Here is an 11,459-nt window from a genome sequence, read left to right on the forward strand (position 1 = left end):
GGATATATTCAATGATGCCACTAAGACCAAGCACCACTTTTAGCATTAGCCTTAGGGAAAGCACTAAATGTACAATAAGCCAGCTAAAGAAGAGCAGGTTGGCTTGTATTTACATGGGCTTTTGTTACAATAAATATATCTGCAGCTCCTTGGGAATCAAATAACCAAATAATAATTAAATATTGTTAGTAAAAAATGCCACAAAATGTAAAACTTTAATAGGAAGGGATTAGTAAATCTTTTCAAACTCATATTAAGAGCGGAGATGACCTTCATGTCATATAGTCTGCTGGCTCTATAATAGTAGTACAGGATTAATGTGGCATGTTTATAAAGTTCCTAGCAACATGGATTAGCAATTTAAAAGCCTCACAAATAGAACAAAGAGCGGACAGAAGTGGTGTCCAGCATTTTCTAATTTAATTTGCATTGAATAAATGACAACCCATCTTACTCTAAGATGCAAAGACACATTTTTGTTCTACATGTTACTTATTTATTACAATACAGAGGCCATTCAGCCCATCATGATTAATCTAGCAGCAGAACAACCCCATCAATCCCTTTCCAGCTCCATGACTTTCTCTGTAGTACTGCAATGTTATTCTATCTCACATACACATCAACCAGCCTTTGATTCTTTTGCCACCACCTTACACTAAGAAATAACTATACAATTAGGCAGAGGTGGAACAAAGGAACACATATGAGCCAAGAATTATTGACCATTTAACATTGGAGACAATGGAGACAGAAAGTTCTTTGGAGCAGTAGAAGTTCGATATATCAGCACGTAGGACTGATGTTCTCCATTTACATAGTAGACTCAGAATTGGGTCCAAATCACTTGTCTCTGAAATACATCTTCTATTGACTTCATGACCAGATCATCACTAGAATCCTTCATATAGACAAAATTGCATTACAAAAGGAAACACAAGATCAGTGCTATGACTGATACTTGCTAAGCAAAGGTGGACATTTGACATACACACAAGAGGAAACATCAGTTGTATGAATGTGCAGGGCTATCTGTCTACCGGAAAGAGAACATAAGGGGATCAGAGAAATTGCTGAAAGGACAAAAGGAAAATATATTCATCAGAATAGATGGTATCAAAGGGAGATAACAGTTAACAAAATTGTGAATACAGGTATGGAGGTGGGAGCTGGGAGAGGGAAACAAACTGATAATCAACTCAAAAGAAAGCAGCCTGCACCTTGGCTCTAGTATTTACTTTTGCCAACTCAGATATAAAATGACTAATCAGATGATAAGTTCTATTTACTTCCTTTGCACCATGGCCTTTTGGTCTCCTCTTCTAATAACATTCTGTAGGTATCAGCAGGACATTTCCAAATTTTAATGGAATCAACCTATTAACAAACAAATTCCACATTCCACTTCATGTAGATAGAATGCTTCTTAAATGATCTAGATCTGAATTTTAATGTGTCAGACTGATCTGTTGACTAGTAATTATAGCCAAACGGGCAATAAATAGTGTTTCAGACCTTAAGTCATAGAGTTATAGAAAAGTACAGCACAGAAACAGGCCTTTTGGCCCATTTAGTCCCTGCCAAACCACTCAAACTGCTTACTCCCATCAACCTATACCAAGACCATAGCCCTCCATACCCCTACCAACCACATACCTATCCAAAATTCTCTTAAACATTGAAATTGAGCACCTATGCTGGTAGCTCATTCCACACTCTCACAACCCTCTGAGTGAAGAAGTTTCCACTCATGTTCACCTTAAACTTTTCACCCTTAACCCATGACCTCTAGTTGTAGTCCTACCCAACCTCAGCGGAAAAAGCCTGCTTGCATGTACCCTATCTATACCTCTCATAATTTTGTACGACAGGTGATTGATAAGTTTGTGGCCTAAGGTAGGTAGAAGGAGTCAATTTTAGAAAACCTAGCACCTTTATTTTTCAACATAGTCCCCTCCTACATTTACACACTTAGTCCAGCGGTTGTGGAGTATACGGATCCTTTCTTTGTAGAAGTCGGCATCTTGGACCTCCTGAAAGTGGTCCACAGCAGGGGTGATTGATAAGTTTGTGGCCTAAGGTAGAAGGAGATGAGTTATACAGCTCTTGTTATATGCGCGTGCCGTTCAACTCTGAGTGATTATGCAGAAAGTTTGAAGTTAATAACTTTTGTGGTATTTCTGTTTCAGATAATTGAAAACTGCAAGTAAGCACTGTCTGAGAAAATTGACAGCATCAGCCTTCATGCAGTCATCTGCTACCTCAGTCTCAAAGGCTTATCACCCAAGGAGGTCCACGAGGACATGTGTCAACACTAGGGGAGGGTGAAAAATAAATGTGCTAAATTTTCCAGAACTGACTCCTTCTACCTTGGGCCACAAAATTATCAATCACCCCTTGTATACCTCTCAACCTTCTATGTTCCAAGGAATAAAGTCCTAACTTATTTAATCTTTCAGATCCTCCAGAAACATTCTTGTAAATTTTCTCTATATTTATTCAACTTTATTTACATCTTTCCTGTAGTTAGGTGACTAAAACTGCACACAATATTTCAAATTAGGCCTCACCAACATGTTATACAACTTCAACATAACATCTTATCTCCTGTACTTAGTACTGTGATTTATGAAGGCCATTGTGCCAAAAACTCTCTTTATGTGACCCTATCTACCTGTGACGCTACTTTCAATGAATTATGAGTCTTTGTTCTACCCCTTTGTTCTACCATACTCTTCAGTGCCCTACCGTTCACCTAGGTGGTCCTACCGAAGTGCAAAACTTCACACTTGTCTGCATTAAATTCCATCTGCCATTTTTAAATGCAATTTTCTAGCTGGTCCAGATCCCACTGCAAGCTAAGGTAACCTTCTTTGCTGTCCACTACAACCCCAATCTTACTGTCATCTGCAAATTTGCTTATCCAGTTAACCACATTATCATTCAGGTTGTTGATATAGATGACAAACAACAACAGACCCAACACTGATCCCTGCGGCCTCCAATCAGAGAGGAAACCAACTACTACCACGCTCCAGCTTCTCCCACACAGCCAAAAGTGGGATGATACAGCAGAATCCAATTCCTTCCTGTGGCATGATGTCTCTCGGAACTTGGAATCTCCTAATCTTTACAGAAATGGTCATATTCTATGAATTGAATTGACTTTATTTCTTACATCCACATACGAGGAGTAAAAATCTTTGTTATGTCTCCATCTGAATGTGCAATCAGTTGTTTATAATAAATTATAATAAAATCAAATCAGTGTGAGCTCATCAGTCTGATGGCCTCGTGGAAGAAGCTGTCCCAGAGCCTGTTGGTCCCAGCTCTTATGCTACGGTACAGCTTCCCAGATGGTAGCAGCTGGAATAGATTGTGGTTGGGATGGCTTGGGCTCCCAATGATCCTCCAGGCCCTTTTTACACACTTGTCCTTGTAAATGTCTTGAATTCATGGTAAGTTCACAACTACAGACTCAGTGGGCTCTTCGCACCACTCTCTGCAGAATCCTGTGATGAAGGGAGGTACAGTTCCCATACCAAGTAGTGATGCAGCCAGTCATAAGACACTCTTATGAAGTTTTCAAGCTTTGAAGAAAAGCATCCTTGAGTTCAGATTGGTACCACGCATTGCTTTTACCTACACAGTTATTAACGTATATAAATGTATTATCATCTGCCTGCATTTGTTGCTCTACTTTATTTCTTCCTTATCCATTGTCCTTGCAGTGATTCACTTATGAAGGTAATGCACTGGTTGTTAATCTACTCTTGGTCTTTACCATCATTTGTGGGATGATTTACTTTCTGATATTATTATCACACAATATTGTCAGGAATCACAGAAAAAAGACCATTTACAGATTACTCTGTACAGCAGGAACAGTATAATCCAACAAATGAGGACATTTCAATTTGTAAAACAGAAGCAATATTTTTAGTAGAAACAAATTTAATAATAACTAGAATGGAACAATCTGCAATTTTATTTGGCAAATTCATTTTATAATCAAGATTTTAGATTCAGAATGCTTTCAGCTTTTTTCCCTCAGGAAGATATTTGAGCCACACAGAAAGCATACTAGGTGAAAAGTAAGACAACCCTAACCGCTCAATATGTCTCACCTTTAGATTTTGGGAGTAATATCACCTCTGAAAACTGACTCACCTGCATACACATTGACTAATCAATGCTGCCTGTGCCACAAAGGCGTTCCTGAACAAACTAACAGCCAGATTCAATTGGGAGTTTGACATGTCAAGCAAAGGTAAAGGAGAGCATTGTGATTACAGGTAGTCAGGAACAAAAGGGCAAATTGGATGATGTGGCTCATTACCTGTCCAGCTCTTGTGGATTCTAAAAACATAGCTCCTCTGTACCTGCACAATCCTCACTATTTATCATTTTGAATATGTAATTTTAATCAATCCTCAACTTCTAACTTATAGGCAATATAAACCACATTTGTGGAAACTACCCAGAAAACTTAAATTGATATATCAATCCAGTATCTTTTTAGTGAATCTGCATATACCAATTCTTCCTGCCACTATGTATATTCCTGCACACAGACACCTCCCAATGTTTGCTCAGTTCCCCAATCTCTCACACCACCTTTAGTTCCAAGTAAAAACCTTCTCCCTCGCTACAAATGTCTTCCCATTTTTCAGTGTGAATGTGTGTATCTTCTCGAAATTCCCATATGCCACTTCCTCCTATCACAAATAGTATTCTATCACAAGTACTACTTCTGCAGCTGTTCCTGATGAGTTTCACCTTTTGTTGTATGCTTCTGATATTTTTTATTTAATCTGACACACCGTGGTATTAGCCCACATTACTACCATCAGAGAGGAGATACAGAAGTCTGAAGACATAAACTTAACATTTTAGGAACCTCTTCTTCCCCCACTGAATAGACAATGAACCAACCCATGAATGTTACCTCACCATTTTTACTCCCTTTTTGCACCACATATTTAATTTTTCTTGTCATTATTTATAGTATTTTTTATGTATTGCAATGTACTGCTGAACAACAAATTTCAAGATATACATCAGTGTTACTGTGGTGAACTACATATACCTGTCTGGACACGCCCCCCCTCCCCGCTGACTGCTCCTGTGGCTCCTCCCACAGACCCCTGTATAAAGGCAATTGGAGGCACAGCTTCCTCAGTCTCCAGGATGCTTGCTGCTTGTGCTTTCTTCCAGCCAATAAAAGCCTGCCTTAACTCACGTCTCTGAGAGTTATTGATGGTGCATCAGTTACTAAGCCTGATTCTGATACATTTACAAATCCAGCATCCTCTTTATTCTAAAAACACAAAATGCTGGCAGAACTCTGCAGGCCAGACAGCATCTATGGGAGGAGGTAGTGACGGTGTTTCAGGATCAGGATGAAACCCTCCTGATGAAGGGTTTCGGCCCAAAACGCCGTCACTACCTCCTCCCAAATATGCTGTCTGGCCTGCTGAGTTCTGCCAGCATTTTGTGTTTTTATTTATTTCCAGCATCTGCTGATTCACTTGTGTCCTCTTTATTCTGAATACTTTGTAAACCTCTTTTCATTCAACATTCTCCAACTCATTTACAGCTTCTTTGGACTTTTCCCCATTGCCCCAAATTTAACACCTTCAGTTCAAATCTCTCCATTGTCTTACACCCTGCCCGGCAAGCTTCCACAACCATCTCCAACTCAATACTTTTTTTATTATCTTTGACAGCTGTTTGAACCAGATAAACTTTAGACTGTGTCTGAGCCCTCAGGCTAGCTCTTTGTAATGTGTAATATGTAACACTGCAAAGCCATTTCCTTCTAGGTCACATGGGATCCATAGTAAATTGGTACAACATTGGATTGGCCACAGTGTGTTTGAACAGTTGCGTACTGCAGGGTCCAGCGCTGTTTGTAATATGTATTAATGATCAAAATAAAAATGTGGCTGGTCTGGTTAATGAGTTCGTAAATGTCACGGAAATTGGTGGTGTTGTGGATAGCAATGAACGTTGTCAAAGGATACGACAGGATACAAATCAGCTGGAAATTTAGGCAAGAAAATAGAATCTGACAAGTGTGAGGTATTACATTTTGAAAGATCAAATGAAATTGAGAAATTGTGTTGCAGCTTTATACAACTTTGATCCCATATCTGGAATATTCTGTGAAGTTTAAGTAGTCATGCTTTAAAAAGAACATGGATGCTTTAGACAGAACACTACTTCGATTAGCTCGAAAGAGAGGTTGGACAAACCTGAACTGTTTTCTCTGGAGCACAGACTAAAAGGTTGACCTAATAGAACTGTATACAATTATAAGAGGCATATTTTTGGTTGAAATAGCAAGTATGATAGGTCACAGTGTAAAGTGTGAGCAGGAAAGTTTAAAGAAGATTTGTTTTATACACAGAGAGGGTCGATCAGCCAGTCCTCATTGGAAGATCAGAAGTGGCAATGGTCAGCAACTTTAAACTCCTTGGTGTTATTATTTTAGAGAACCTGTCTTGGGCCCAGCACGTAAGTGCAATTACAAAGAAAGCATTTCAGTGCCTCTACTTTCTTAGGAGTTTGCAAAGATTCAACATGACATCCAAAACTAATAAACTTCTATAGATGTGCAGTGGAGAGTATATGGACTGGCTTCATCACAACCTGGTATGAAAACACCAATGCCCTTGAACAAAAATCCTACAAAAAGAAGTGGATATGGCCCAGTCCATCACAAGTAAACCTACTTCACCAATGAACACAACTACATGGAGTGTTATCACTGGCAAGCAGCATCTATCATCTGGGTACCCCACCACCCAGAACATTCTCCCTTCTTGCTGCTACCATCAAGAAGGTGGCAGAGAAACCTCAAGACTCACACCACTAGCTTCAGGAATAGTTATTACCCAACCATCAGGCTCTTGAACCAAACAGGATAACAGGATGTAACACTGAGCGGCATAGAAAGTCATTCGTACCTGTGGCCATCAAACTTTACAACTCCTCCCTCGGAGTGTCAGACACCCTGAGCCAATAGGCTGGTCCTGGACTTATTTCCACTTGGCATGATTAACTTATTATCATATAACTATTTATGGTTTTATATTGCTATATTCCTTCACTATTCTTGGTGCGGCTGTAATGAAACTCAATTTCCCTTGGGATCAATGAAGTATGTCTATCTGTCTGTCACTTACCCCATCATTGAAATGCTCCTATAAGCCATGGACTTACATTCAAGGACTCTTCATCTCATGTTCTTGTTATTATTATTGTTTATTTATTTATTATTATTCTTTCTTTCTTTTTGTATTTATATAGTTTGTGTCTTTTGCACACTGGTTGAAGGCCCAAGTTGGAGCAGTCTTTCACTGATTCTATTATTGATTTATTGAGTATACCCACAAGAAAATTAATCTCAGGGTTGTAAATGGTGACATATACGTACTTTAATAATAAATCTACTTTGAACTTTGGTGGGCTAAAGGGCCTGTTCACGTATTATAATGTTTTATGTTCTCCATACAATAAAACAGCAAACCTGACCTAGTCGTTTATCATCTTAATCACCTCCCAATTATCAATAAACTTCAGGAAGAAATCATGAATAGTATCTGACAACACCCACATTAATTATTTGCTTGACAATATTCAGTTTGTCTTTTGGCAGCATTTCAGAATTTATCCAGATCATGAGAGGCCTGATTGATAAGCAATATTCCAGGAATGATCTCAACAGAACCTCATATAATTGATGCAACACTCTTGTACTCAATTCCTCTTTCAAGAAAACGACAACCTTCTGTTTGCCTTCTTAATTGCTTGCTGGACCTGCATGTTGACTTTCAGAAATGGAAGATTCTATCGGAACACCAACACTTCTCTGTCTTGTCACATAAATAACATTCGCAGCTTTGCAATCAAGGTGAATTAAAAGACAGTTTTTCATATTGTCTTCTATTTGCCAGTCTTACCAATTCAGAGCAACACACAGGAAATGCTGAAGGAACTCAGCAGGTCAGGCAGCATCAATGGAAATGAATGAACAGTTGACATTTCGGGCTGAGACCCCTTATCAGGACTGAAAAGGCAGGTGGAAGATGCCAGAATAAAAAGGTGGAGGGTGAGAATGACTGTTTCAGGCCCTGAACGGAGGTAAGGGAAGAGGTGAATGGGCAGGTATAGCACTTCTGTCGCTTGCAAACCAATTCGCCAATCTGTACATGTACCCCCTGAAGCTGCTTTACATCCTCCTTGCAGCTTCATAAACTTGGATATACCTCACATGATTCCCTTCATCCAAATAGTTGATATGAACTGTAAACAGTCGGGGCTCAGCACCACACCCTGTAATATCTCACTAGTCATAACTTGTACACCTGAAAATGGTCTGTTACTCCAGTTCTCTATTTTGTTAATTATTACTTAACCAATACCAGTATATTAATCATATTACCATGTACTCCAATTTTGTTTAGTATTTCTCCTATGGTATCCAATCTGAAAGTCCTAATTAACTATATCAACTGTCTTACTCTTATCCATTCTGACACTTATGATCATAAGAATTCTGACACTGTCAAACATGATTTTCTTTTCATTAACCATGTTAACTCCACCAAATTCCTGTATTATTTACTAAATGCCCTGCTACCAATACCTTAACAACAGAATCCAGCAATTTTCCTGTTCTTTACGTCCGAATAACTTGTTTGCATTTCTTTGTATTTTCCCCTCCCTTCTTTCATAAATAGTAGGATAATATTTGCTGTCTCTCAACCTCTAAAATGCATTGTGAGGAATTTTGTAGGTAATAAATAGTGGAGCATAGTATCTTCATAGCCCTGCCCTTCAATACAATAAAAAGTAAGTCACTAAGTCCTGTTAATTTTTTTGCCTTTCAATCTCAATAATTTCTCCAATACTAATATTTCACTAATATGAATTTCTCTGTGTTCCTCATTCCTTTCCTGTTTAATACTTCCACCACATTTTGTGTGCTTTCTTCAGTAAAAACAGACACAAAATATTTGTTTAATTTGAGAGGTATTGATCGTGCAGATAGTCAGAGGCTTCTTCCTAGGGCTGAAATGGTTGCCACAAGAGGACACAGGTTTAAGGTGCTAGGGAATAGGTACAGTGGAGATGTCAGGAATAAGTTTTTACTCAGAGAGTGGTGAGTGTGTGGAATGGGCTGCCAGCAACAGTGGTGGAGGTGGATATGATGGGGTCTTTTAAGAGACTTTAGATAGGTACATGGAGTTTAGTAAAATAGAAGGCTATAGGTAAGCCTAGTAATTTTTCAGGTAGGGACATGTTCGGCACAACTTTGTGGGCTGAAGGGCCTGTATTGTGCCGTAGGTTTTCTATGTTTTGCTGCTGGGAAATGTGAGAGGGAATCAGATTGATGGAAATTCTGAGAGAGCTGACATAGGCTTGATGAACTGAATTACCTCCTCCTATATCAGAATGAAATATGAAATTTGAAAAGTTCTTTGTTCCACAAGATAATTTATCCTCTCTCTATCACTAAGGGATCAACTCTATATTTAGATAAAAATTCTTTTGTAGGTGTCTATAAATCTATTACAACCCAAGTATGCCAGAAGCATCTATCCACCACAGGGATGATAGAAGTATTGCAACATTTAAGATAAGTTTGGATAGGTACCTGGATGGGAAGAGCACGGAGGGCTTTAGTCCAGGTGTAAATCAGTGGGACTAGGCAGAATAGCAATTTGGCATGGACTAGATGGGCTAAAAGGCCTGTTTCTGTTCTGTACTGCTCTATGACTCTAAGTAACCAATGTATGCTCTTCATACAATAGACATACTCCATAATCATGTTAAATGGGATAAACTTGGAACAGATAGGGAAATGCAAAGCTGGATATTCACAAAGTACCTTGACGATAAGCAGCAGAGAAACGTACACCGCTCTGTGGATTGGTACATTTCTCACTCTGTGATTATCATCAAGTCAGGGGATCAACACTGACTCAATGAGAATTTGTGGAATGGCATACCAGGCATAGATAAAATGAGGCACCAAGCTATGTGCGTACTAAGGAGGACAGAACCATATGATCAAACAATCAACAAACAGAACATGGCACTGCAGTATCATTATTGCTTGTTGTGAATCTCAAAGACACGAGTTAGGGTTAGTAAATTGTTGGTGTATTATGTTGATGCCAAAAGTTGTCAGCAAAAGATGCTCCCAGCACATGGTTGTTGACACAAATGATGCTTTCACTGTATGTTTCAATATACATGTGATAAATTAAACTCATCTTTTATCTTTATAGGAGAAGGCGGCTACAAGAATATCCAAATCCTCTAAGATAGGAGAGCCTGTGTGAGAATTAAAGACAAGGATGACAAATGCTGTGATGATGCTGCTTCATTTTAGCTTTCTCCGAACATCCTCCCCATCACAGAAAGCATCTTTCAGCCAAATCTGATATCAAGAAACAGCGGAGAGCATGGAATACAACAAAGGATATCAAGAGAACACATGAAAACAGAAGTGCAAGCAGGTCATCTGCCTCCTTGAACTGTGTAGCAAGACTTTGACAGCATTCAGACATATCATGATGCAATTCCTGCTCTGAACCTTTCTACCTATCCTCTTTTCTGCAGCTTGAAGTCAAATACTTGAAGCACCTAAAGTTTACCTCATTAGTAGTACTGTGACTGACTAAACTGAGCTACAGAGAAGCTGTAACTGGGAAAAATAAGTCTTTATTTAAATCAGTGGATCTTTCAGACAGAATGTTTCCTCTTCACACAATGCTTTCAAAGTTCAAAGTAAGTTTATCAAAGTACGTATACTATACTTTTTGAACACAAAGATAACAAAATACAATTAACAAACAAGAGAAAATGTGCAGATGCTTGAAGTCCGAGCAACACACACAAAATGCTGGAGGAACTCAGCAGGCCAGGCAGCATCTATGGAAAAAAGCACAGACGACGAAAATAAAACAATTAACTACAGTTTCAATGGCTATAATCACCTCACTTAACATTTTGAATGTAGACAAGTAACTTTACATAATTACACTGACAGCACACCTCAAGGAGCAGGACTCTGAATATTCAAATATTCAGCTGGTCTAAGAACTTCTAAGCATAAACTCCAGACACCCAAAAGATAGCTCTTTTGTTACACTGCTGAGGCGCAGCTCCCTGATTATTCTATATAATTAAATCAACGTATTACCAGGGCAAAAAAGAACACTTCTGTACTGCACATTAAATAGCTGGGATACACCCTTAACAATGTGTTAATACAACACATTGTATTGTACAGTTGGTACTACCTAACTCTATGAGTTCCTCTAGCATTTTAAATGTGTTGCTCTGGATTTCCAGCCTCTGCAGAATCTCTTGTGTTGATACAACAGATGGCCACTTCATCCCTTCCCTGATCTCTTCCTAAAGCTTTTAAATTTACCTCAATT

The sequence above is a fragment of the Hypanus sabinus genome, chromosome 23 (assembly GCF_030144855.1).
Source record: "Hypanus sabinus isolate sHypSab1 chromosome 23, sHypSab1.hap1, whole genome shotgun sequence".
In the NCBI taxonomy this organism is placed as follows: Eukaryota; Metazoa; Chordata; class Chondrichthyes; order Myliobatiformes; family Dasyatidae; genus Hypanus; species Hypanus sabinus.